At 29.4% G+C, this 26,388-nt stretch overlaps 1 pseudogene; it reads left to right on the top strand.

The window, feature by feature from the left end:
• The first annotated feature begins 2,473 nt into the window (after window positions 1–2,473).
• Window positions 2,474–3,934, top strand: LOC129295565 (3-ketoacyl-CoA synthase 6-like; annotated as a pseudogene).
• The last annotated feature ends 22,454 nt before the right edge of the window (window positions 3,935–26,388 follow it).

Here is a 26,388-nt window from a genome sequence, read left to right as displayed (position 1 = left end):
AATTGTAACCATTTTGGTAGCGATTTTTGTGTTCAAAACCGCAACTACAATTGAAAATGCCAAATGGTGTGAATAGTTGATAGCAGTTTGTGTGATAAAACCGCAACCACATTATCTCAGTTAATGAATAGTCACAGGTTGTGACAGTTTGCGTCTGTTCAAACGTGAATCAACCGCTACGAATATTATAGCAGTTTGATCAAGAATTGCTATTATCGTCACACCTATAAAAAGCTTTGAACCTCCTCGTTTTCCACCTTGTGCAGTTTTTTTTCTTTAATTTTCACTTTTGAAATCTCCCATTAAAATTTGGTCCATAACTCATAAGAAAATATCATGAATTTAAATTTTATTATAATTGTGAGGATTTTGTAGGTGAGAATTTAACAATTAATCTTTATCTATTTGTTTTTTATCAATTAATACAATAACAGTCATAATTTTAATTTTATAATATGTTAAATTTTAGCCATTGAAATTGAGATATAAGTATTTTTTAATTATATTTAATATTTATATTTATATAAAAATAAAAATTAATAAAAAAATAAAATTAAATATCCAATCTGACTAACATTGAACGAATGCCCAACTGCTCTCTATTTTCAAGAATGCATGTACAGATTTTTTTAGACCCGTTAACCATAAGAGATATATTAGGCTAAGTAAAGGGGAAACAATATTTTTTCCTTGTATAACCCTGCATAGTCTTGAATGTTATTATAGTGCTTATACATAAACCAAATGATACAATGCAAGCAAAAATTCTGCATGAAAATAGAAAGAAAACATGTAATTTATTAAAATAATGTTTGATATATAAGGAAAATGAATATATAGATTTATAAATTAAAATACATAAAATATAAAATATGAAAAAGTAAATGAGCAAATTACCCTTTAAACTTTAGGCCCAATAATACTATAGATCCTGAACTTGTTTATTGTGTAAATTATTCTTTTAATTTTTAAAAATAGTGTAATCTAACCTATGTCGTTAGTAAAGTTAATTTTAATTATTAGTTGACCAAAAAATAACAAAAAAAGAAAAAATTAATTACAATAAAGCATCCAAAAATTACAGAGAATGACCCCAAAAATTATAGAAAATAATCAAATTTTTTTGCTCATTTTCTATAATTTTGTATGTCCTTTTCTATTATTTTTTTGGTTAACTAGCGATTAATGTTAACTTTTACCATTGGTGTAGACCAAATTATACCATTTTTCAAAGTTAAGGGAACAATTTGCATAATAAACGAGTTCAAGGTCTATAATGTTATTGGATCTAAAATTCAAGGAGTAGTTTTTTCATTTACTGAATATAAAATATCTGAATTGCCCTTGAGTAAAATGGAAAATAAAAAGATTCCCCCTTCATGTTGTTCACGGAACTGAATTTTGGGGAAAAAAACCGAAACAATTATGTGATGCATGCATAATTATCTTTTTCAATTTCGTTTTCCTCAGTTCATTATTATAAGTCTTGGCAATATAATTTAGTAGTTACATGACCTTTACATACGAAATTAAATTTGGTTTAATAATTGTGTGTATATCACAATGAATATTTTCTAATTCTTTTCAATGGACTTTCAGGTTCTAGCAACTACGGACTGAAATGAAAACTATAAAGGTTGTGACTAATTATCAAATGAGATTCATATATATATATACACACACTTGCATTATGCTTTATATAAACATATTATAATAGTTCATATTTTATAACTACATGAAATGTTGTCATCCCCGCTTTTGCGTTGTTCTGTACTCCAAAAAAATAAAACAAAAAAAGGAAAATTCTCTGCCAATTAATTAGTTATTATCTCCTCTGTATTCCCAACCACTCCTTCTTAAGTTTTCACATGTCCTTTCTTGAATGAGGAATGCCTCAGAATGCGACATTGCAGGATCAGATGGCTCCTAATTAACTCCTTAGTCAATTGATTCTTTTGGTATATAATATAAATATATAATTCATCAACAATATTCTTGAAAAGATAAAGATGTGTAATGCCTGGTTGAAAATTGTATAAGATAATTTGGATATATTCAAATAATATCTATGCATGGAAAAACACTAGTGAAAGTATGGAACAGAAAATCGTAAGTCTTGGGAAAAGAGATAGAAGAAGACTAAAAGAACATTAAATAAATTTGTTCAAAGAGATAATGCTTCTTGTTGTTTATTCTAAAATACTCAAATGAACTCACTAATCATGCATTATGCCCCAAAAAATAAAAAGGCATGTACGTAGAGGTGAGTTCAGCTTTTATTTTCAATAATATATCACAAATCTAACTGGTCATAAACAAATAATAAAAAAATCAAGACAGACAGTGGTTCAAATATAATTTGAATTAACAATATTATCGCAGCTAGCTGCATGGTTTATTTATAGCTTTCCTCATTCAGAGATCCGAACATCACTCACCCCATATCGTGCAATAACATTTCAGTACATTCAATATGGAAGCTATTTCTTCCATGCAAAGCCAAGATTCCTTCTCCCACACTTTCACTCTCTTCTCAAATCATTTCCTTTCAAATCTCTCTCCATTTCTATGGCCTTTGGCTCTCTTACTGCTAGCTTTTGCTGAAGCCTTCTTCTTCCTCCTGCAAAACTTTAAACCCACCACATTAATCCATTTCCTCTTTCTTTGTATTTTCCTTCTTTGTTTTGCTCTAAAGCACTTTCTTTCAAAGCCTTCACCAGTTTACCTCATGGATTACTCGTGTCTGAAGCCACTAGGCTCTTGCAGAGTCCCTTTCTCATTGTTCCTAGAAAATGCCTCCGTCATTGGTTTTGACAAAGAGAGCGTTAATTTCATGGCCAAGATCCTCACTTCTTCAGGACAAAGTGAACAGACTTATCTTCCTCCTGCATTACACTTCATTCCTCCAAAAACCCATCATTCTGAATCCATCAGAGAAGTTGAAATGGTTCTCTTCCCCGTCGTTGACGATCTCTTGGCCAAAACTAATCTCTCTCCTCTTGATATCGACATTCTTATCTTGAACTGTTGTGGCTTCTGTCCCGTCCCTTCTTTGAGCTCCATTGTCATCAACAAGTACTCTCTGCGAAGTGACATTAAGAGTTGTAGTATATCTGGTATGGGATGTAGTGCGAGTGCCATTGGAATCGATCTGGCTAAGAATCTTCTAGCGTTCACAAGAACTCAAATGCTGTTGTTATCAGCACAGAGATCTTATCAACAGATTGGTACTCTGGTAAAGAACGATCCAAGTTGATCCTGAACTGTTTGTTTCGCATGGGTAGCGCAGCAATATTGCTCTCAAACAAGAAACAATCGAAGAAATCTTCAAAATACAGAGTGACTCGGACTCTCAGAACCCAGAGAGCCTTCGATGACAGAACTTATTTCGCTGCTTTTAGGGAAGAAGATTCTCAGGGAAAACTTGGAGTGACGCTAAAAGGAGACGTGTTTCAGGTAGCTGGTGAGACTCTCAAGTCAAACATCTCCGTTTTAAGTCATAAAATCCTTCCTTTCTCAGAGAAATTCCGGTACGTTTTCTGGGTATTGAAGAAGAAAGTGATGAACAAGAGTACTGCAGAAGGAAATAAAAATCATCATGCGCCAAATTTCAAGACGGCAATAGATCATTTTTTCCTGCCTTGTACACCCAGTGATAAGGGAGATCGGAAAAGGTTTGAAGCTAACGGACTGCGACATGGAAGCTGCGTTGATGACCTTGTACAGGTTTGGGAACCAGGCATCGTCATCGCTATGGTATGACGTGGGTTACTCGGAAGCCGAAGACAGAGTTAAGAAGGAAGATAAGATTTGGCTGATTGGAATGGGAAGTGGGCCCAAGTGCTGCAGTGTGATTTTGGAGTGTGTTAGACCCATAAATGGAGAATCCAACAAGGGCCCATGGGCAGATGGCATTCATCAATACCCACTTTAAGATCCAAGTATATATGAAAAAGGTTGTTCACATATGAGAACCGATAAAAAATGAATTATTATTAAAATAAAAGTATGAATTTATTTTTTAAATGAAATTTATTATTAATAATTATTCATGAATAATTTTCTTCACAGGTTCTTAAATGTGATTTTTTTTCTTTTTTTATTGCTCACGTAACTAGAAGTAATATTATTTGAAACATCTAAATATGAAATTTAGTGAGAATTCAAATTTTAATTTTTCATGTTGTGAGAGACTAATCATTTTTGCTAACTCCAATTCATGTTGGTCACTCTAAATTATTTTTTCATAACCACACTATATCTTTTTTTTGACCTACAACCCTACTACCTATTCAATGAGCAATTGTGGCTTGGTATTTATGTTGACAATATTTTCTTGGTACTATTTTTAAATTTTATTTTTTTATCAAAATAATTATTTTTTATTTTTAAAATTTTTAAAAATAATTTTTTACATTATAATATTATATATTATTTTTATAAAATGTAAATTATAGTATTCAAAAATTAAAAATAAGTAATATAAATTCTAGTTTTAAGATATAAATATATGTTCTAAAGTCTAAATTTAATTTAAAACTTAAAAATATTTTTATTTTTTAGGTCAAAACAAAAGGAGAGATAAAATGATCGTTCAAGTCCGATCTTTTTTTTACAAAGTCCACCAAGGTTGAGTTTAAAAGCTAGTTATATTAAAATTCTTAATTTTTCAAACTTGAATATTTATAAAAATGCATTTAAATGGCCAGCTTATCAAGCTTTGTTTGTATTGTCGCCTCTAGTATCAATGATTGTGGGGGAGGTGGTAGTAAAAAATGATAATTTTTTATTAAATTACATTCATTAGAGTGAGGAATCACGTGCTCCTTGAATAGAAATTATAGCTCATCCAGTATTATATGCAATATCAACAATTTTTCCTAATACATCATGTGAACACAAAAATTAGGTTCTAGTTGCAAAAATTATCCAAGCCTAGAGAAATTGAAAGACAAATATATGTTTTTCTTCAAAATCTTGAAATAGATGTGCAAGCTATTTATTGAATCTATTGAAAAATTGACAATTAGATTGTGATTAATTGTATTTGGTTCAATACCTTGGTGGCTTCATCATAAAAATTGAAGTTTGATATCTTTACTATATTTCATCTATATTCAAAATATATGTGTACATGTCATCCAAAAAAATGTTTACATTTTGTAAAATTTTTATCAACTTATGTTAGTATGAGTGGTAAGAAATCTCATCACTTAAGTAAGTGATTAGAGTTTGACTTCTAACCCTTATGGCCATTTTACATCTAATCTTAATACATTTTCCTCATTCTTGTTGTTTTGTTGGACAATGTCAAGGAAAAGTCATTACATGATGGGTGCATGATTATCTTGTACATAGTAATTGGGATTACATTATTGGACCTATGTAATGGAGATTATATGATACAAAAAGACACTCATGCCCTTGATTCTTCTTCATATTCCCTAATTGCTCAACTTCTCCTCCTTACTTTTTTGCTCGTCAGATGAGCATCATTGTCCACTACTCTCTAATAACCAAAACTTTCTTTTTTTATGCTGTCCTGTCTGATTAGGGTGAGTGTTTGTGATGTGGCTAATGGATGGGGTTGAAATGGATTTAAAGACTTTGGCTGATCAATCACAGCTCTGGAGCTCGATAGAGGATAGGTTATCTTATAAGGACAATTTCATTGTGCAGAGTTATGAAACTTGAGTGAGGATGTGTTATTTTTAATTGCTTTTATACTTGGTATCATGGGAGTTGATTACATTGACAGGGGAGAAAGATCAAAAGAAGGGGAAGGTTAAATTTTTTTAAGAGAAGCATTGCAATCTTTTCATTTTTATAATTATTAAAATAAATATAAAAATTAATTTAACCAATATTATGCCAAATAAACTTGTGGTAATTATCATTAAATTTAATTATTTATCATTATATCACATATAATTTCTTGAATTAAATTGGCTGTTGTGTGTGGCCAACTAGCTGAGAAGGATAACAATCAAAATAACTTGGTGGTTCCATTTTTTCATGGTATTAGAACTTAAATGATGCCTGAATCCTATCATGATAAGTCACTAAAATTATAATGAAAGGCTTGCAACATGTTAAGCAATTCCAATGAAAGAGGTGATAAGAAAAAAGTGATCCATATTAAACAAATGATTAAAATTAGGCTTCTAACACTTATGCATATGCTAATCTAGTTAGAAGGATAGCAATAAAAATAATTTTGATTGCTCATTTTTTATGGTATTAGAACCTATTTTAGTATGCTCTAAATTTTTCAACTAAATTTTTTTAACATAAAAGATAATTAATTTAAAACTTACTTTTACAACACTTATCATGATAGAAAGTGTCTATTATGGCAAAAAAGATAAATGATATTTTTTATAAAATCTTACCATGGTAAAATAATTTTTTAAAACATTAAACTGATTTTCAAGGTCGAATACCATGGTAAAAAAAGTAAACATAATAATTTAAATCTACTATAGTAATTTAGGAAGTAACTAAATTAATTAAAAGATAAGACTTATGTATTTAGCCTTATATCTTAATATTTATATCAAATCAAATTATGACAAATGAATTTTAATATATTAACTAAATTAGTAATAAGAATTTATTATAGTGTAAATATTCTATATTTCCATAAAAGATCTACATATCTTGATTTAATTAAAAATAAACACATTAATATATAAAGCTAAGTATATAAGTTTTTCTTTTAATTAAAAAGTGTAACAAATGAGATCTCATTTATAAAACAAGTTTTTGAAATCCAAAATAATGATATAAATCATAAAAAATAGTGAAATATGATTTTCAAGGGTTAAATTGCCTAAAAATAAGTTTACAAAAGATAAACACGTCCAAAAGAACCTTTTCGAAATTAAAAGTTTGATAAAAATATTTTTGTAAAATTTGAGTCATCTACCACTACTAATGTTGTCCACACCACAGTGGATGACACAGAGGATAGACTCCTCTAAAAGGCCATGAGTTGTGATCAAAGAGGCATGCTTTATGGCACATAACGCCTATCAACCCTAAACTATAACAAATAGTGAATTAAATACTTTAAATTTTTACAACTTTTAACAAACATTCAACTTGAGTGATTTAAGTGTACACATAAAACTTATCACAAAATCTAGCTAATGGATTTAATTTAGCAAAAAATTACCTCTATATGAGAATTTTGTCCATGAAAACCCATTAAAGGTAAAAAAAAAAAAACACACTTTTCCAAACAAATTTCCTTACAAAACCAAAACCAGTAGTAATGCCCATGTGTGAACACTTAATCACATCCAAATCATGTAAATCAACATTTATAATCCAAATATTTACTCATGCACTTAAAAATTCTTATTGCTAGGTTACAACCACCCAACACAATGAAATCAAATAATTAACATAAGTTGTCATAAAGCATTCACATACGTAAATCATACTTTAATAATGAAAATTAAGATCATGATATTAAAGAAAAACAAGTCTCGTGGCCAACTTATATAAGTTTAACCAAAAGTAGGAAGTCACAAAGCTCAATTACACAAGACAAGCCTTATGGAAACATATATTAAAAATCATCAATAGGCCTACAATCTGAAGTGGTGTTCCCACACACCACACCATGCCTTAAGTGTTTCTCCAACTTGCCTCTTCCATGTAAAAATATTAACCACAAGGAATGAGATGCAAAAGTTTTGGCTAATATTAATATACCATGATGCATGCAATGCAACTACTTATGTGATTGTTAAGTTGACATACAAAATATATTTTTAAACAATTTATATCTAAACAAACTAAACAAAAATGCATGACTAACACCTTATATCCTTCTTTCTTTAAGACCAAATTCCATGCTCAATGCCTAGCTCATTTGGCCAAATGTAAGCTAGTTCAAGCTATAAGCCACTCATTAATCAAATGAGGGCATATCACGTGTGTAACATCTTAGATTTTAATTCTTAGATTAAAAACAATTAAACAAGGTTAATTAGGTAAATATTAAGTATTAATTAATTTGGGGATTGTTAGAAATGACTAATGAGCCTATTGGATATGATAATAGCCTTTAGATTGATTCTAAAGGTGTACTGGGGCACCTATGCCTAAATGGGGAAGCAATTTAGGTTTAGTCATTTTGCACCATTTGTCATGGTGGATGGTTAAAATTTTTAAATATGAATACTAGCTTCTAAAAAGAAAGGAAAAGGAGAAATTGAGAGGGAGCGGTGAGAGGGAGATTGTGGTCTACTAAGGTAAGCTTTAAAGGTCATTCTAGGTAATCATCTTCCCTCTCCTCCCTATCTTCGTCCATGCATTTTCAACTTTGGTTTATTTATGGGGATGATGATTTCAAACCATATGGCTATAGGTTCCATACCATTAATCTAAATGAGATTAATAGAAGTTATTTTAACATTCTAAACTTAGTTTGAAGATTTATAAGCCTATGCATTTGGGTTAGGGTTTTAGACAAACCCTAGCCACTTTAAGGAAGAATTTGGATTATTAGGTGATATATTAGTTGTTACTTAAGTTAAATGGATTTAATGAGAGCTAATAAACTCATTGGATGTGAAATTGAACTTGTAGTTGGGGTGATTGATTAAAGTGTGGATTTAGGAGTTGGAAGTAGAGTTTATGTTGATTTTAGTGATGATTGTGATTGTTAATTGTAGATTAACCTTGTGGCATATTGTTTGAGCTCAACTCCAGCTCAAAAAAAAAATTGGTATATGGGTAACTTTTGAGTTCTCAAAAATTTGAAATAACTGAGAGATTATACTTTATGCTAATTGCTTGTTTGATTAATTATGGTTGTTTGTAAACTTGATAAAAGTGCTTTGTAACTTGAGAAAACTCAAATGCAAGTGTGGCCTATTTTATATACATGTGAAAAGATCAAATAGGAAATGATTAATTATTTATTGAAATAAAAATTTTGATTACCTTTATAGTAATGAGATTTGTACTATTGAATTTATGATTATAGTAATTGAATTGTAATAAGAAATGTTGTATGTATTGTGGAGGCAAGTGTATGGTTGTATGATCGCATACCATAGGAGGAGTTAATAATCTTATGTCCACATAGATATTGGTGGCCTTAGTGATTGGTTTAGGGTCAGGTCTTCTTGAATCTTACATAGAAATGTGTGTAAGTGTAAGTTGCCTAAACCCTAGCCATTAACATCACACTGTATTGGGTGTAAGGTAATGCTTGTGATACTTTAGGGAATTTAAAAATAGGAAAATTCGTGGTTTAAGAGTGAGTACAACAACTTTGGTCGGGTAGCTTCTCATGATTAATGACTAGGCCATTTACACAAATTTAACCCTATGTGAATTGTTAGCCTATAGATTCAGTCGACAGTATAAGGAGGAGATAAAGAGAGATTTGATCATGCATCTTTTATAATGAGATTCGATATTGTATCATGCATTTGAATGATTTTAAATACCCACCTTGCCTGTGTTAATTGATTTGACTTGCACGCGTTTAATTTAGAATTTTCTTAGTTACTAAGTGGTTGTACTTACTTGTATATAACATTTAACAAGAATTAGCTTTGGGAAGGATAAGGGGAATGCACCAGAGGCTTAGGAATTCACATTTCTACTATAGACCTCTTATTTTGGTTATTATATGTGTAATTTGATAGTGATATTATCAATTAGGACAATTATTCTGATTACTTGCACCATTGCATGATTTAATGGTTAATTGTTGTATTTTGTGCCCTAATGATGACAAATGAGTTATCAATGTTTAAACAAGGCTAAAATATCGGTGCAAGTATGTTTATGATTATTTAGATGATTGTAAATGAATATTTAGAGATTTAGTGTTATTTACCTATCCGTATGATTTTTGATAAAATTGGAGTTGGGGAGTGAAAATGTGAATTATATGATATATTTGTGTTATGGTTTATTTTATTAGTTTTCCTAGGTCTTTTGAGTTTGGTCTAGACAGTTGTGTGAGCTTTTGGTACTTTGGTTTAGGTTTAGGCACCTTAGAAGTTTAGAAGTGTGAAAAATAAGTAGTTTTTGTTTTGAGTGTCTAACTTTTTGATATAATATAATTTGGAAATGGAATCATTCTATTAGCTAGTTCATTGAATAATCTTTTTATGGACATCTAGATCACCTCAATCAAATATTGAAAGGAGAAATGAGGCACGTCAGAAATTCAGCCTTAGTTGGGTTTACATTTTAACAGAAAAATGCTATCACAAATGCTATGTAGCACGCCGCAGCACATGGCATAAAAGAAGATTGGCCATAATGCACAAGGACTTAGCTTGGATGCTTTGGAAATGTGTGAAATCATTATTTTTAACCCTTTTTCTCTATTATTTTTAATTTAAACGATATCCCATGTATCTGTATGCTTTTGAACTTTGATATATATATATATATATATATATGTTTGGGCTTTGAAAAGATTTAAATTACTTTTTCAACTTTTGTTAGATTATACATTATTAATCTGAGTTTCAACCTTTTTTTGGTATACTAGTATTTAACAATCCATTTTATCATGGTATAATTTAGTCTATCATAGTAAGATCCATTGTTATATATTTTATTGAAATTATATTTATAACTTGAATTTTTTAACCATAGTAAAGTTTTAACTTAAATGTTTTCTTTTTCTACAATAGTTAGCTCTTTATAATTGCAGTTAATTTATTTTCATGATAGTAAGATTATTAAGGTAGGTATTCCCTATTTACTATGGTTAAGTGATTAGAGTAATTTAGATGATATTACAACGTGGCACTTGAATAGTGTTCGAACAAGAAAATCTGAACATCATTTTCAATCTTAACAAGTCATGCAGACATTATTTACAAACAAGAATAAATATGAGTGAGTTGTGTCTGTTTCAAAACAATTATTCTATTTGTAACATAATGATATACCATTTTTATCCCACTTGGCAATAAAAATCCCCAAACAAGTAATAGGCACTTCTGCACATATAATTTCCAAAACACAATTATTTTCAACAAAACCATACATAATCAATTACAAAGCACACACCATAACACATTAGTAAAGGCTACCTTTACCTCTTGTAAGTAAAATTTTCTCAAACAAGCAATCTATCACTTCCAACGGTGTTAATACCACAATTCACATAAAATACAATATTAATTATTAGTAATACAAAACACTAATTACACTCTAATCCTAGGGTTATGTTAATTAATATCCTTAACCCAAAACTATCATATACATCTAAATCCTTAAACATAATCATCATCATCATCATAATGACACTAATTTATCATTTACTCCTCAAAATCTATCCACTTAGTCTAGGGTTTCATATTTAAGCTACCTATTATTATAAACACCATCAAAGCAACCTAAACTACACTTACTTAACCTCAAAGAACCCATAAAATTTAGGTCTAATGGGTGGGTATATCTAGAAATGCAATCCTAGCCTTAAGCCAAAACATAAGCTAGCTTAAAGAGATGTTTAATTAGAAGATAGAAATGAGATTAGAGAGGTTACATTGATTGATTGGGAACTAAAATTCATACATAGTAATTGTCCCTAGCCAAACCCAATAGAGCTAGTTGTTTTCACATCTCAAACCCTTTAATCTGACCATGTACCATGACACATGCATTCCACATCATAGCAAATGGCATAGAGAAAGACTTTTTCTCGTTATGTAATGCGCAATGGCTTGTGCAACATATGTTGTGGCACGTGGTATGGTAAGAAGACCCCTAAGTTCTCTTCTCCCTTTGAGCCCAAGTGGCCTAACTTTCGCTTTGGACCAAATCCTCATGCTGCAACCACATGCTAACAAGGCTTATTAGCCCTCTCTAACCATCTTCTAACTCCATTTTACTTAATTAAACTTGATTATCTCTTTAATTAACTAAATGATTAAAATTTTGAATGTTATATTGTCTCTTAACAGAATGATGAATTTAACTGTGGATGCATCATGCGCTGCGATGCATGGCATAAATCCGAAGCCCATACTTAAGCCCATAATGTTGGACCTAATTAGGCCTAGTACACATTTTAGACCCCAAATAACTCTTCTATACCTAGGCCCAATTTTAATCACAATTACGTGTTAAAAATAATTAATCAACCTCAATAAAACCTCAATAATGATTTATTCCTCAATCAAAAATAATTCCTCAAACAATTTCTACAATTTAATTCCTAAATAAAAATTAGGATGTTAGATATTTAATACCTAAATTCCACCATGATAAGTTACCAAAATCACAATAAAAGGCTTGCATTGCAACATGTGTAGCAATTCAAATGAAAGGAGTGATAAGAAAAATGTGAGCTCCATTAACACACAAACAGGTCAAGTGGACATGCTATTTTTTCACTTCATGTCCACCTGACACCTTTTGACAAATGTATATGAGTGAGATATTGCATAAAGAAAATAATAAAAAATAGGTGAATGATATGAACAATGTCTAACTTATTCTTTAAAAACAAGTTTTGATTTGACCTAAATCCCCTTATGATTGATAAGGCACCAAATCACAAGAGAAAAGTGAGATTTGTTAACACGCAAAAGGGTGGAATGAATATATACTATTTTTCCACTTCATATTCATATGACAGACCCATAAAATTTGTTAGTGGAGAAAAAATATATCAAATAGATGTTAATATTTTTAAAATATCATTATAAATATTTATTAAACTAATAAAAGATAAATTCATTAAAATTAAATACATAAGAAACAATAAAATTGCATAAAATTATAATAATTTAAAAAAGAAAATAGTCCTAATATAAGAAAAATTTATATTGAAAGAATAAGAAGTAGCTATTAATATCATGTGCTAATACTTTTTTTAATGGAAAGAATCATACACTTTAAGAATATATATATATATATATATATTAAATATAAATAATTAAAAAATAATTTTTATTTTATTTTAAAGAGAACACTTATAAAAGTTGTTAAATGATATATTGTAGTTAATAATATTTTTAAAATTTTGATCAATATAGTTGACCTCATTTTGTAGGATAAGACTTATTGGTATTGTTGTTATATTAGAAAGTGTTTGTTTTGAATGTGAGTGAATAGAAATTTAAAATTAAAGAATGTGACCTTGTTATTTTTAAAAAAATAAAATTTAATATTTTATTTGAGGAGTTAAAAACATTATTTTATAACATTTTATTATATTCTTATGATTCATATTATATGAACTAGAGAATTTTTCATATGAAATTATGAACCAATCTATATCTCCTAAAAATTAGCAATACAATTAACATTAACTTTCTTAATCGAATGATTGAGAAAATATTCAGGTCAGATGGAAAATTTTAAAAATCCTGAATGATGCTTTCTTGAATAATTAAATTATTTTATAAAAATAATTAAATTAGAAAAGTGAACAAAATTATTAAAATATTTTAACCTCACTATTTCATATTTCAAATTGAATTTCTTAGAATAAGGAATTTTCCTAGTTTATGATAAAAAATATTAGATATTTACTTTAATAAACTTGTTAACTCTCCAAACTTCCTTTAGATATTTCAAAGCATCATAATTTTCCAAAAACATAAAGATATTTATTTTTAAGAAATTTTTTGAAGTCAAATAGTCAATTCTTTATCTAAAAATTATTTTAATAATCAAAATATATATTACTATTACTAATATTTATAAACATCACATTTCATTATAAATTATAAATATAAATGTATGATTACTTTTTTTGATAATTCGCATGTAATTTTATCAATTTATTTATTATTTTGATGCCAATCCAAGTCCTGAATTTTGAGTCGGGTGTCATTTGTCGTCTTGATGGTCCCTAAAAGACGGCGGGTCATTTTAGGCAAAGACTGCATCCCGCACTTACCGTGTCTTTGCAATCACCGTCTTTGCTCAAAAGTGCTCAAAGATTGTGACAAAATCAACCCCATTTATGGCATTCACTGAATGTCAACTCTTGCAATGATTTGTGACCCCGGAATATTCATCGACAATAATGATAGCTTAAACTCTTCGGTGAGGGTGAAAGCTGCCAACAAGGGAACCTATGGAAATGATTTGCTGCTTTCCTTTCGGTGAGCGATGCATGTGCTTGGTGCAGCCAAAATGAAGTTCTTTTTGGGCTTCTGTGTTCTCTTTATTGTCCTTGTTGTAACTACTAGGCTTAGTTCTTGGATGGGTTGGATTCCTCACCATCCTTCATTAGTTTCTTCTACATCAAGGTAAAACTTATCCTAAATAAAGTTCTCCTTTTTGTTTTTAGTTTTGCTTTCACCATTTATTTTAAGTAATTTGGTTTTCACTACTGGATTTGTTTGATTGACTCTATATACTATTTTTTTCCTATTTATTTTTCTTTTCAATTTTCCTTAGAGTTTTAACACACACACACACACACACTCTCTTGCAATTCCAACTTGGTGAGTTCTCTTTAATTTCTTGTTTCTATTTTACTATCAAGTGCATTTTAATGCACCATGGATCCTTGCCTGTTATCTTCCTATTCTATTGGCAAATTATTATCTTTGATTTCAATCTTAGATTTATCATCACTTATCCTTGAAAGCTTGTATTAGAGATTGACACCCATGGCTTCGTGCCTACAGAGCATGCAATGCAAGAATACTACTTTATTCAACTTGTAGTTTCTTTAATATATAGTTTTATACTACATAATGGTGTAAATATTTTTGAGGAGAAAATATAGATGTGCCCATGGGTTCTGTAGATCTTATGTGCATGTTTTGGTAATTATTAATATATTAGTTTTCCTATGTAAAAAGCAAGGCCTATTTTCCTGAATGCACGTATTTACTAATTAATATTCATAGACGTGGAATTATGGATTCTTAGAAACTTAAGCATGGACACTGAGTTGATACATTACACAGATATGGGTATGATGACTCGACAAACTCTAAAATTTTCTTGCATCCTCGTGATAATGGATTTGGATAAGCCAATCATTTTATCTGGTATTTTACTGAAAGTTGTTGTATTTTAGACTAGAAGATAGAGTATTAGAGATTAGAGTTTAGAGAGACTTGAGATGTCTGGTTAAATCTTATATACAAATAGTATTGATGTTGAAGTATTGATTACAAGATGATGTTGGAAAACAATGGATTTTATCTTTTAGCTTGGTTGTGCCTTGTGTTGACAATGTGGTTCTTCCTTATGGTGAACACATGATTGAAAAATTACTTGAATAAGGTCTATGAATTGGTAATTGATGCATTTGGTGTTATGCATAATTTAGGGTGGATATACTGTGCTTATGAACACTTGGAAGCACAATTCTCTTCTTAAGGAAGCAGTTGCTCATTATGCATATTGTTTTGGAACTGATGCAATAAATGTAATGTGGAGTGAAAGCCAACGATCATTTGAACATTTAAAAACCTATCTTAAGAAGATTGTGATTTCATGGTCACGGAGACCTGCTGTGTCAAACTTTAGATTTGATGTCAATGTAGATGATAATTTTAGTAGGTTCAAACCTATAGACGATCTTCAAACAGATACAAATCTCTCTGTTGATGATGATGTAATTGTTCCCTGTTCAACACAAGATTTTTCTTTCTCTGTATGGCAAAGTGCTCCTTTCACAATGGTTGGATTTGTTCCTTAAATGCACTGGCTAGATAAGGAGGTTAGTAATTAATATATAACTATTTTTCTTTTTTGTTACTACAATGTTTTTTTAGAATTGTCTCCTTGACCTTTGATTTTTTTAAAAAGTCTAGCAGAAGGAATAAATGAATGCTTGTTAGATAAATTTTTAAAAAGAAAATTCTTGTTATTACATGAGATTATGAACAACTTGGTGGTTGACTGGGGTTGTTTGATCATGATGCTTACATATGAGATACTAACTGCTAACATTTTGATACTATTTGATAAACCCTCTAATTAAAACTAGACGTTAAGGTTGTGTTGATCATATAATTCAAATGAGCACATCAATGTTTATTTGGAACTTCAAAAGAAACAAGTTGTTTTGAAGGCGGAAAAAATATGGTGCACTTCATTTTATTGATAGGGGTTATACATTGTAGTTATTGATCATATGATGCATAGTTACAGGCTTGACTTGAGAGGTTGACAAATGGGAGAGGGAAGATGCCAGAGTAGAACTGCTAATCATATTTTATTTTTTAACATGTCTGGCAGGACAATGATTCATGGACATGGGTCAAGATGTTCTTGTCTCTTTTGGGCTTTTCCTTTGATAATGAATAACATTATAATGAAGTATGATTTATTTCTCAAGTATTATTTCTTAGAAAAGATTTCTTGAATACTATTGTTATGATGGCTGTCAATAGCAGTGAAAATGCATGCTAAGTGAAAATGGGATGAAAAGCGTTTCTTTGAGATAGTAGTAAGTAAGTGCTGTTTTAAAGGGTTAACTTTAAGGTTATAAAGAAACTCCATTAATTTCATTGCATTTCTACACATCGTAACCTAGTTAAGCTATGGTTTACACTTCCCAAATAAATTTTTTATGTTAGCTTACCTATTATGTCTAATAAATTTCACTTGTGTATAATAGAGCAAAATAATGTTGCATATTACAGATATGGAGGGTGGTGGTCAGTTTGGCAGATGGGTACTTATAGCATGGTTCTCTCAAAAGTTGCATTCTTTCACAATAAATACTTAGATTTATATGCTCAAATGATGCCCTTCCAATTCAAGACTATATTTCTAGGCATAGGTAAGATATATGATTAATTGCCTCTTTTAAAAGTCATTCCTTATTATTCTCTATCTCTTTCCATTCTTGGTTCCTAACTTTATTGTCTTCATTAGCAAAAACTGTGAAGACATTGCAGTGTCCTTTCTAGTTGCTAATGCTATGGGTGCTCCTCTAATTTGGTTTAAAGGTAACTTCCTTTCTATTAGGCATAATGTTATGGTGTCTAAAACAACAACTCTTTTTAGCCATGGACTTTTTATTCTCTCTCTCATCTTCAGTAATAAAAACTTCACTTTATAAGAAGATTTGTAGAACTACCTAAAAATCATGTCAACGTCAGATGTGTGTTCAAGGATATGGGAGATAGGATATTGTACAATGGGCACAGAATGACTTTACACAACCCAGTATACTCAATAAGCATATCATAGACAGGTGTATAACAATATATATATATATATATAATGTGTGTAAGAATCATAAAGTGGTATGCTAACTAACTGCCTAAGAAATGCTTAAGATGCATTTTGATAAAACATATGAGAAATGGTAAATGCCAAATTTTTAATCTCAAATCCTCTAGGAGGATCATGTGGAGATTTCTACCAACATGGACTAGGGAAAATCTAAACTTCACTTTATAAGAAGATTTGTTACTCCATCTAAAATAAACTAATGTGATAGATTCAATGAAATAACAAAACATATGTAACTATTTATTTTGTTTAAAGATTGATGATTCTTTTGCCTTGGACTTTTGTTTGTTAGTTTCTTCAAGATTAAGCTAGACACTAGTGACATAAGAAACATGAATCAATTTTCAATATCAATATATATATAAAATAAACTCTGTAAGAAGTTACATTATTCAGAATGATGTGATTCACCTCAAACTCAAACTCCATGCAAAGCATGCAGTTCATTACATTGTAATAACTAAGTAAAAGTATTCTTGAATTATTTGACTTGAGATACGGTGAAACATGATGACCTTTCCTTACTCTCCTCGAAGGTTGAAATCTTTGCGATATGAGAAACTTCTTCCTTTTTATGGGTAATAAAATGTATGGCTATTTAGTAAAACATTGTATGGATCAATATTAACACAATCATGTATTCTATGCTTGTTTGTTGTCGTATGTGAGATTAGGAATCCTATTTTATTGAGTACTGCTCAGTTAAGAATGCATACATTTGTGACATACTAAATGTAGAGTGTAATTGATAACCTTGTCTAATAAATGACTAAAATATTAAAATCATTGTGCCTTAGTTTAGTCTACCCATATCCATACATTCGGGCCAACCACAGCCCAACTAAAAAAATGTTTCTCTTATGTTCTCAAATAGTCTACTACTCTTTTTTTCCCTAGAGGATGGAAATACATATACTTGGTATAGTAAAAGATATTTAAGGAAGTTATCTTGTGAAGGACATTTAAAGAAGTTATCAAACCATATTTTTTAATAAATGATATATTTAAAGAATTGGTTATTGATATAAACTATTAGTGGCGTGTAGTCTATATAACTAATCTCACTTAGTAGGATAAGACTTTTTTTCTTTCTTGTCATTATGTTTTGGCCAAATGGTATATGGCTGCTTATACATATTGTTATATATATATATATATATATACATATATATATATATATATATCCATGCATGATCTTCAATTCATCTATGACTTGATTTCATTCTATATTTCCTCTCTGCATTTTGTGTGGGTGTGGGTATGTTGTGTTTCCCCATTATTGGATTGTGTTATGGTGAGAGGAATTGATAAAATTTGCACGGCTGTAAGTATCCTCTAGTGCAAATAATGTTAATTCAAAACATCAACCAAATCTGTAGGAAAAATTTATGAGAACGGGGCATCTAGCATAAGCAATCTAAAAGGGTATAGTAGTGACAGTAGAGACAAATGTCTGAATGACTTAATATCACTTTAAGGGATTGTGTCGCTTGTGCCAACCCACTTTAAAGTTGTCGGTGCTAGGAATGAATGGATATGGTAGTTGTGTGTGTGTGTGTGTGTTTTTTTCCCCCTTCTTCCCCAGACCAAGCTCACAGATTAAGGTGTCTTGGCATATTATTCCCCCTTCTTCCCCTGGCTAAGCTCATAGATTAAGGTGTCTAGGCATATTATTATATGTATAATTGTATATGATAAACATGATTTACTAGATGGTAGTAGTACTTGGTGGTGTCGGTCACATCATGTCATCCTTTGTAGTGTTTCATAAAATAAATTTTTACTTGGATCTACAAGATTTTGAACCTGTGAGTATAAGGTACATTATTATCTATATCTATTCGAGGCTAGAGTTGATAATATAGGAAGGGTTTATTAGGCTACTTGTTTAAGTTTGTTTTTCGCAAGCTTGATCTTTGAAAATTGGTGTATTTTTATACAAACTAGTGGAACATACGGGCTGTTCATGGACCAGTATTTATACTATTATATGGCTATATTAATTTTTCATGTCATCAACATCTGCCAAATCATGTTAGGTTTCAATGTAAAAGAGATGTAGAGATCCTATGAGTCAAAATACTCATTCATAAAATTAGGTTCAATAAAATTACGTTGAGTCATATTAGGTTGAAATGTAATTGATCATGCCATATTATTCTACTATTCAAATAATAGATTATATATATTTGTACGCATAATGGTCTAAAAAAAATACATTGATTTTCACCATTCAATTAGATAAAGTAACATTTAAGGAACTATATAGAAATACTAAATTAGAATTAATTCTTCCTTTGCTAATTTCCTAGGGTAGAATAAAAAATATTAATTAATAATTTTTTATGTGAATTCTCCCTATTGTTAAAAAAATATATGATACTTTCAATCCAATCACACCCTAAGATCAATAAATTAATTAACTATCTTTAAACTTTATATCTTGACATGTGATTAAAACATAAGTTATTTTACTTAGGACCAAACCTGATTAAGAGACCAAACCTTTGAATTTAACTACATAAAAATTTATTTTGATCTTAAATGGGTCCCTAGTGAGTTTCTAAAGAGTTTATGCAAAAATTAGATTGAAAATTTCATGCATTTTAAATTTTGTCAAATTTAATCCCTTATCCTATAAATTTATTTTATCTTTTTAAAATTTAAAATTTTTAATTTATTATAAAAATTGAATTTTTTATAATTTATAAATAATAATTAAATATAGACTATTATATTGCAATATAAAATTCAATATTCTTTAAGAAAATTAGAAACAAAAATGTATATTATAAAATTGTTATAATTTATAGTCATTATACATCAAAATTTGCTTTTGAATTTTATCAATCATATAAATTGCAATTTTTCAAGCAAACTTAACAAAAATATTTTTATTGTTAATATTTAAAATACTTTACTCAATTGCCTCATGCCTTCTTGAATTTTGTTTGATGCCTTTTATCTCAATACATTTTCAGCCTTCTATTGCCTCCTCCTTTAGTGAAAATAAGCAATTCATTTTGAGCTGATTTTAATTAATTATGGATTTATTCTTTTATGTTTGAGCATGCACAGGATCCTATGAGCAACTACTACTATATTTAGTGTATGTTTGATTTTTAGTTTGTCAAAAGTTTATTTAGTAAAAGTCCATTTAGTGAAAGTCAATTTAGTGAAAGTCAGTTATTTTAACGGAATTTGTGTTTGGATAAATTTTTTTAAAAGTCAGTTTTGTACATTGAAAGTTGTTTGATTTGTGATAATGAAATATAATTTTGAATGTATAATTACTAAAAAGGACATTAATTTATAATTATTTGTAATTTTTATTATACACGTAATATATTTAAAATATTTAAAAAATGTGATAAAGATTTTAAATAACATATATTTTGATCTATAATGCTGAAAATTTAATCTCTAGTTATTTGTATTTTTTAATTTTTAATTTTAAAAAATGTGATAAATATTTTTAATTTTTATTGTGCATTAATGCTAAAAATTAATATGATTAATTATTTAATTTAAAATACTAAAAACGTGATGCCTAATTATTATTATTGAAATAATAATTATATTTTTAATGAATTAGCTATTTTTTAAATAAAAAATAAGAGATTAAACTTGGGGTAGTATGGTCAAATAACATTCTACTTTTTAAATTCACTTTCCAAAAGTTTCAAATAGTTATGTTTCAGAAATTCCCTTTCAATTACTATTTGAATGTACTTTCAGGATATACTTTTTTGCAAAATATTTCACCCAAACAATTTTTAACTTTTTGAAAGTAAAATTTTGCTTTCTGAATATAAAAAGTAAGAAAACCAAATGGATCCTTAGTCAATCAAGGCATCTTCATCTTGGCTTCTATAAGCTAATAATTTCTGGCTTCAGAATATCCTAATTTAAAAACAATCTCTCAAAATAAAGAACCAATAGGATTGGAATTCTAGAACAATGCCTGAAAATAATATATTTTGAAACATCCAATCCACAAGGGAAACACCATATATATATATCTGTTTCAAACTCAACTCACTTTTGCAATCCCTACTGAGCATAACATGCGTGTGTGTGTGTGTTACATAAGTTATGATTCATTGATCCATGATAAGAAGGTGATGACATCTTTTGATCTCTTTTGAAGCCTTCCAAAATGACCACCGGATCAGTTAAGAAAAAGTTCAAAAATTCATGCACATCCTAACAAAAGGAGGAAGAGAAGATCCATTTCGACAAAATATAAAAACATAATATAGCCAGTACTAGATTCAGTTAATCAGACAGAATAAATAAATAATGCAAGAAAAAGTGAGACTATCATTTATGAAGAAAACGACATCCATTAATCAACTAGAGAAAAACAATTTCATTGGACTGTACACTTTGTCATAACTCAAAATTAAATAACCTCACTTATCAAACATTAGTCTCCAAAAAAGGTAAAACCATACCCCAGTCACCATGAAGCACCAACACTTTTAAATTAAAAAAAATAATATCACATATTCCTATTCTTTATTTCTCTCATGTTCTAAACGAAAAAGAGACCACATCAAAATAATAACATTTCAACTAACAATATGCAAAATAAACATTTATTACCTTCCAATTTTGCCTCATGCAATAGTTAAGGTCTATTATTAGAAGTAGTAGCAGCATAATATGAAGGAAATGCCAGAGCTTATAAAGTTGGATGGAACAAAGACATTTAAAATGACACAAAGCCTGTTATGCTGGATCAAGCCACATTTTGAGTTCGTAAAGTAAAATTTCTATGCCATCAATTTATGACAAAGTAAAGTGGTTCGGATGAAATCAATACCAGAGTAAAGGAAAAAAATTAAATATGTGCATATTCTGATAACTTGCTATGAAAAAGGTCTTCTTAAATACAAATCCAACATAGGAGATAGCTTAAAAAGGTCTCCCTTAGATTAATATGACCGGCAAAATTGACAAAGTATGTAAAACTTTCATAATGAAGTGGCTTTAATTTGATTAGTGTACATAAAAATTTCAAGTTTCCATCATTGATGAAATGTTTTTGGAATATCTAAAATTTATTCATCAAGAATATCTTAGTTTATTGCAAAGTACCTTACTTCCTACAAATTGACATCATAAAAATAAAATATTTGCTAGAGAAAAAAAAGAATAAGGAGATTTAAAGAAAATTTACCTGCTAACTAATTTGGATTCAAGGACTCCAAGAGAAGCAACTACCACAAGCCACACTCAACCTGAGGAGCATCATCAATCTCACAAAATGCTATAGTTGATAAATATGGAGGGGGAAAAGAAAATAAACGGATCGAAAAACTTTCTTAAATTTGGCTTTCCCTTCTGCTAAAAGCTTATTGACAAAAAAGACCATTAAATAGTCATGAAGTTGTAAAAAGAAAGGAGGGAAAAGAGAAAAAATTGAATTATAAATTACTAACTCCAGATTTAAAAAGAGCTTTTAAAAAGAATTTGCAAAGTACTGAGAAAAAAGGAACTCAAGTTCTTATATATTAGACATGAAAGTTTTAGGGAAGTCCTTAAACTTACTCTACTAGAATTGCAGTAATAGTTAGATAAGATACATGCAACCCTTTAAGCAACAATTAAGGTCAGTCATATTCTTAACCCTCATACTTGATATGCATACATGAGAACGTACCCTTTATTCTTATTGAATATATGAGAGTTTTATTCCTTTTCTGAATTATGCTGTTTCCTTCTTTCATTTTCATAACCCTTATACATACATCTTTCTTTATTATCTCAGTTTCCAAACACAAATTATCTGAATCCAAAATGTGGTTAACAGAGGATCCAAGAAAAATACCCAAGATCCCAGCAATAGAGGTAAAGAAGAAAATCACCAAGCTTAGCATACCATCTAGTACATGCATGATGAAAATTTCTCTTAAAACAAAGAGAGATTTGTTTCCTTACCAGGCTTTATGTTTCCTACAGTTGCTCTGTGTTCCTTGACTTGTTGCATAAGGTTTATGCAGAGTCATAAGATAAAGTTACTAACCCCAAATTTAAAAAGAGCATTTAAATAGTCACAAATTTGTAGACAGATATGGGGAAAAAGAAAAGAAAATTGAATCATAAATTATTGACCCCAGATTTAAAAAGAGCATTTAAAAAGAATTTGTAAAGTACTTTAAAAAATTACTAGTATCCACCCCAGTGCGATGCAAGGGCAAGACATTATCTAATACAATTAATTTACGTGTGCTTTCAATTTTTTTTTTAGAATAAACCAACTACAAAGCATCATGGGCATTGTTCTTGTTATATACTATGTATTTGAAATCAACAATATTAATATGTCATTTAGTTTTTTATTTTTTATTTTTTTCTTTTTTGCTTTGTGTGGCCTTCATTTGGATTGCATTAATTTGCAATCAATTAAACAAACAATACATGTGAATGATATAATCATAATTAATTTTTATAGAAAAGTACAAACCATAAGCAAAAATTTAAAAAAATAATTTGTATAAAATATAACACAAAAAGGAAATATAATCCATTTTTAATGTTCTCAAATATCTCCTGAAATTAAACATTAGTCATTTTTTAAGATGCCTTATTACTTTTGTCATGTATTAATATGTTTAGAGTTATTGTGTATAAATTTATTTTCATTTGACCAAACTAATTACATATATTGAGGAACTTACAATGGTTAATATCTTATTTTGTAAGTATCAAATGAATTATCCAATGTCTTTGGACAATAATTATTTGTGAAATGTTAAAAGAGCATAAAAACAAATAAAAAGATTGATGTTATTTTGTAATTTAATGTTATGAAAAATATAACTTTCTCCCATGCCAAAAAAAATTGATATTGTTCCATAATAATTAATCAAGTGAATCATGATCAACTACATTATCAACATGTTTGGATCGAGCCCTAGGGGCCCTAGGTTCTACATCTCTTGGAACTTCAAATTTCAGTGTTCCATCACCCTTTAGGCTATACAATTATAAAATTTAACTGAAGGCTCATGCTAATAAACTTAACATATAAGATGATGTGAAAAAAGAACATGGTTAGTTTTTAAAACCAATAGTGACCATTTTGTTTTTTTTACCCAAAACATTCATAAGGTTTCAATTATTGAAATTTTTATTGGCCCAAGGATTCTTCATTTCTCCCAAGAAAAATGATTACACATAAAAGAAGATTGTCAAAACTCTACTATTTAAAATACCTAACAATTCTATAATAATTGAAGCAGATAAATAATATCAAAGTTAGCCTATCCTTATCCTAGTTGTCTAGTTAGTAAGTAGCTATTCCTAGGTAATAAAACTTCTACCATTAGCCATTGGAAGGAGGATGAAAGAATGCTTAGAAACCAATAAAAGTGTAGGGGAAGGCAAAATTTTATAGACCACAGTAAATCAACTTCTCTTGGATGGGAATTTTGTCATCAAAAATTTGTGCTGGATCCTCAGGTTGTAAATATCTCTACCTCTCCATCTTGGATCTTTCCAATTTAGAATGACTTGAACTTATAAAAGGGATTGGATAGAGAGTTAATACATGCCTTATCCATACTAACACTTAAAATTTTATAAAGGTAACTCATTGTGAATTATTTGTCTTTGCTTAAGCTTCCTCTTTTTCCAAAAGATTTCCTTGAAAAACTAAAATGGATTCCATAAAAAGGTAACCCAACCACTCCCTGTGACTATCATTCTAGCAGCACCTAAGCTCACCTATTCTCCCTTCACCTTTACTTCTTCCTTTAAAAGTTTATCATATTCTTTCTGAGTTATGACTAGTTGTTCCTCTGTTTTGCCCCATTTTCCAATCTCTTATGTATCCTTTTGTGTGTTTGGTTTCCACTCATCAAAAGCATAAGAAGATATAAATTTTTGATATTAAATCATTTGAAAGTAATAAACTCTAAGTGTCCATCCATTACCTGCTTAGTAAGAACAATGTAAGTCCTGCCTTTTAATTCTAAAAGTATCAACACTACCATAGCTAGTTCATATGCAAATACATTTCCTGGGACCTACTCAAGGTTTAGGTTTAATGTATAAGAAAACAAAACGAAACAAAGATGAGGTGCACAACATGTTGGTCCTTGAAACAGAAGAAATATTAGGCGCCTAAACTACAGGTCCACAAAAAGTAACAAACAAGTGAATACTTACAGCATAATACCAAGAAAAATGAAGCAATTATCTACCCCTCCCAAGTTTCTTTCTTAGAAGAAGGGGGAAAAGAGTTAAGAAACAAATAAAACTATCGAAAGATGTAAGAATAGGAGAAAAAAAATCCAAGAAGATTCATAGTTCACTACCATTATCAAGTCAACACAAATGAATGCTAGAGAAAGTAAATTTAGATTGATGAAATTTTGTGCAGAAAATTGGATACCTTTTGGCTAGTTTCTTTATCAACAATATTGGCTTTGAATTTGAAAAACCCAATTCTCTTTCCAAACATATCAACTCTGTTAGTATGCAGACAAAAACAAACCAACAATGACAAGGATTAGAGAAATCAGTGCCACCATATTACCATATCCTCTACATTAAAATGAAATCCTTATAGAGACCATGAAAATATTTTTCCTTACTATCACTCTATAGTCCTTTACAATTACATTTAAAATGCATGGCATGTTACTGTTTGTTTTTATGTGCAATTTTAGTACTCAGTTCAGAAGAAAATTAAGACAAGACCCATATTGACCATGCTTCTCTCATTGCTTTGTCAAAGGACTTAATTGCTTATTTCCTTGCATCAATAAATACATAAATGAACAACATATTTCAAATAGACAACATAGAAAGAAATTGAAACTTGTCTTGGTTAATTTTCAAGCTTCTTTCAATCCTCCAAAAAATATAATCCTCCTCAATGCAAGGGAACCATGCATAGAAAATAATATAAATAGCATCTTAAAATGTAGATATAGTACGCCACTCTACAAAAATTAAATATCAATGATAGAGAAATTCAGTGGAAGTTTAAAAGATAAACAATCAACTAAAAGCATACGTGTGCACCATAATTTTATTTACAAAATATATAAGAAAAGACCTTTGTTATTCCAATAGCTGAATGGATTTTACTATAGACAAGTTTCTTGCTAGGAAACAAATTGGATATAATTAATATTGTGGCAATAGTTCTTTCCAATA

This window comes from Prosopis cineraria, unplaced genomic scaffold (assembly GCF_029017545.1).
Source record: "Prosopis cineraria cultivar Desert tree isolate PC_DT_omini unplaced genomic scaffold, ASM2901754v1 PC1, whole genome shotgun sequence".
Taxonomy (NCBI): domain Eukaryota; kingdom Viridiplantae; phylum Streptophyta; class Magnoliopsida; order Fabales; family Fabaceae; genus Prosopis; species Prosopis cineraria.
This window is presented reverse-complemented; position numbering and strand designations above follow the sequence as displayed.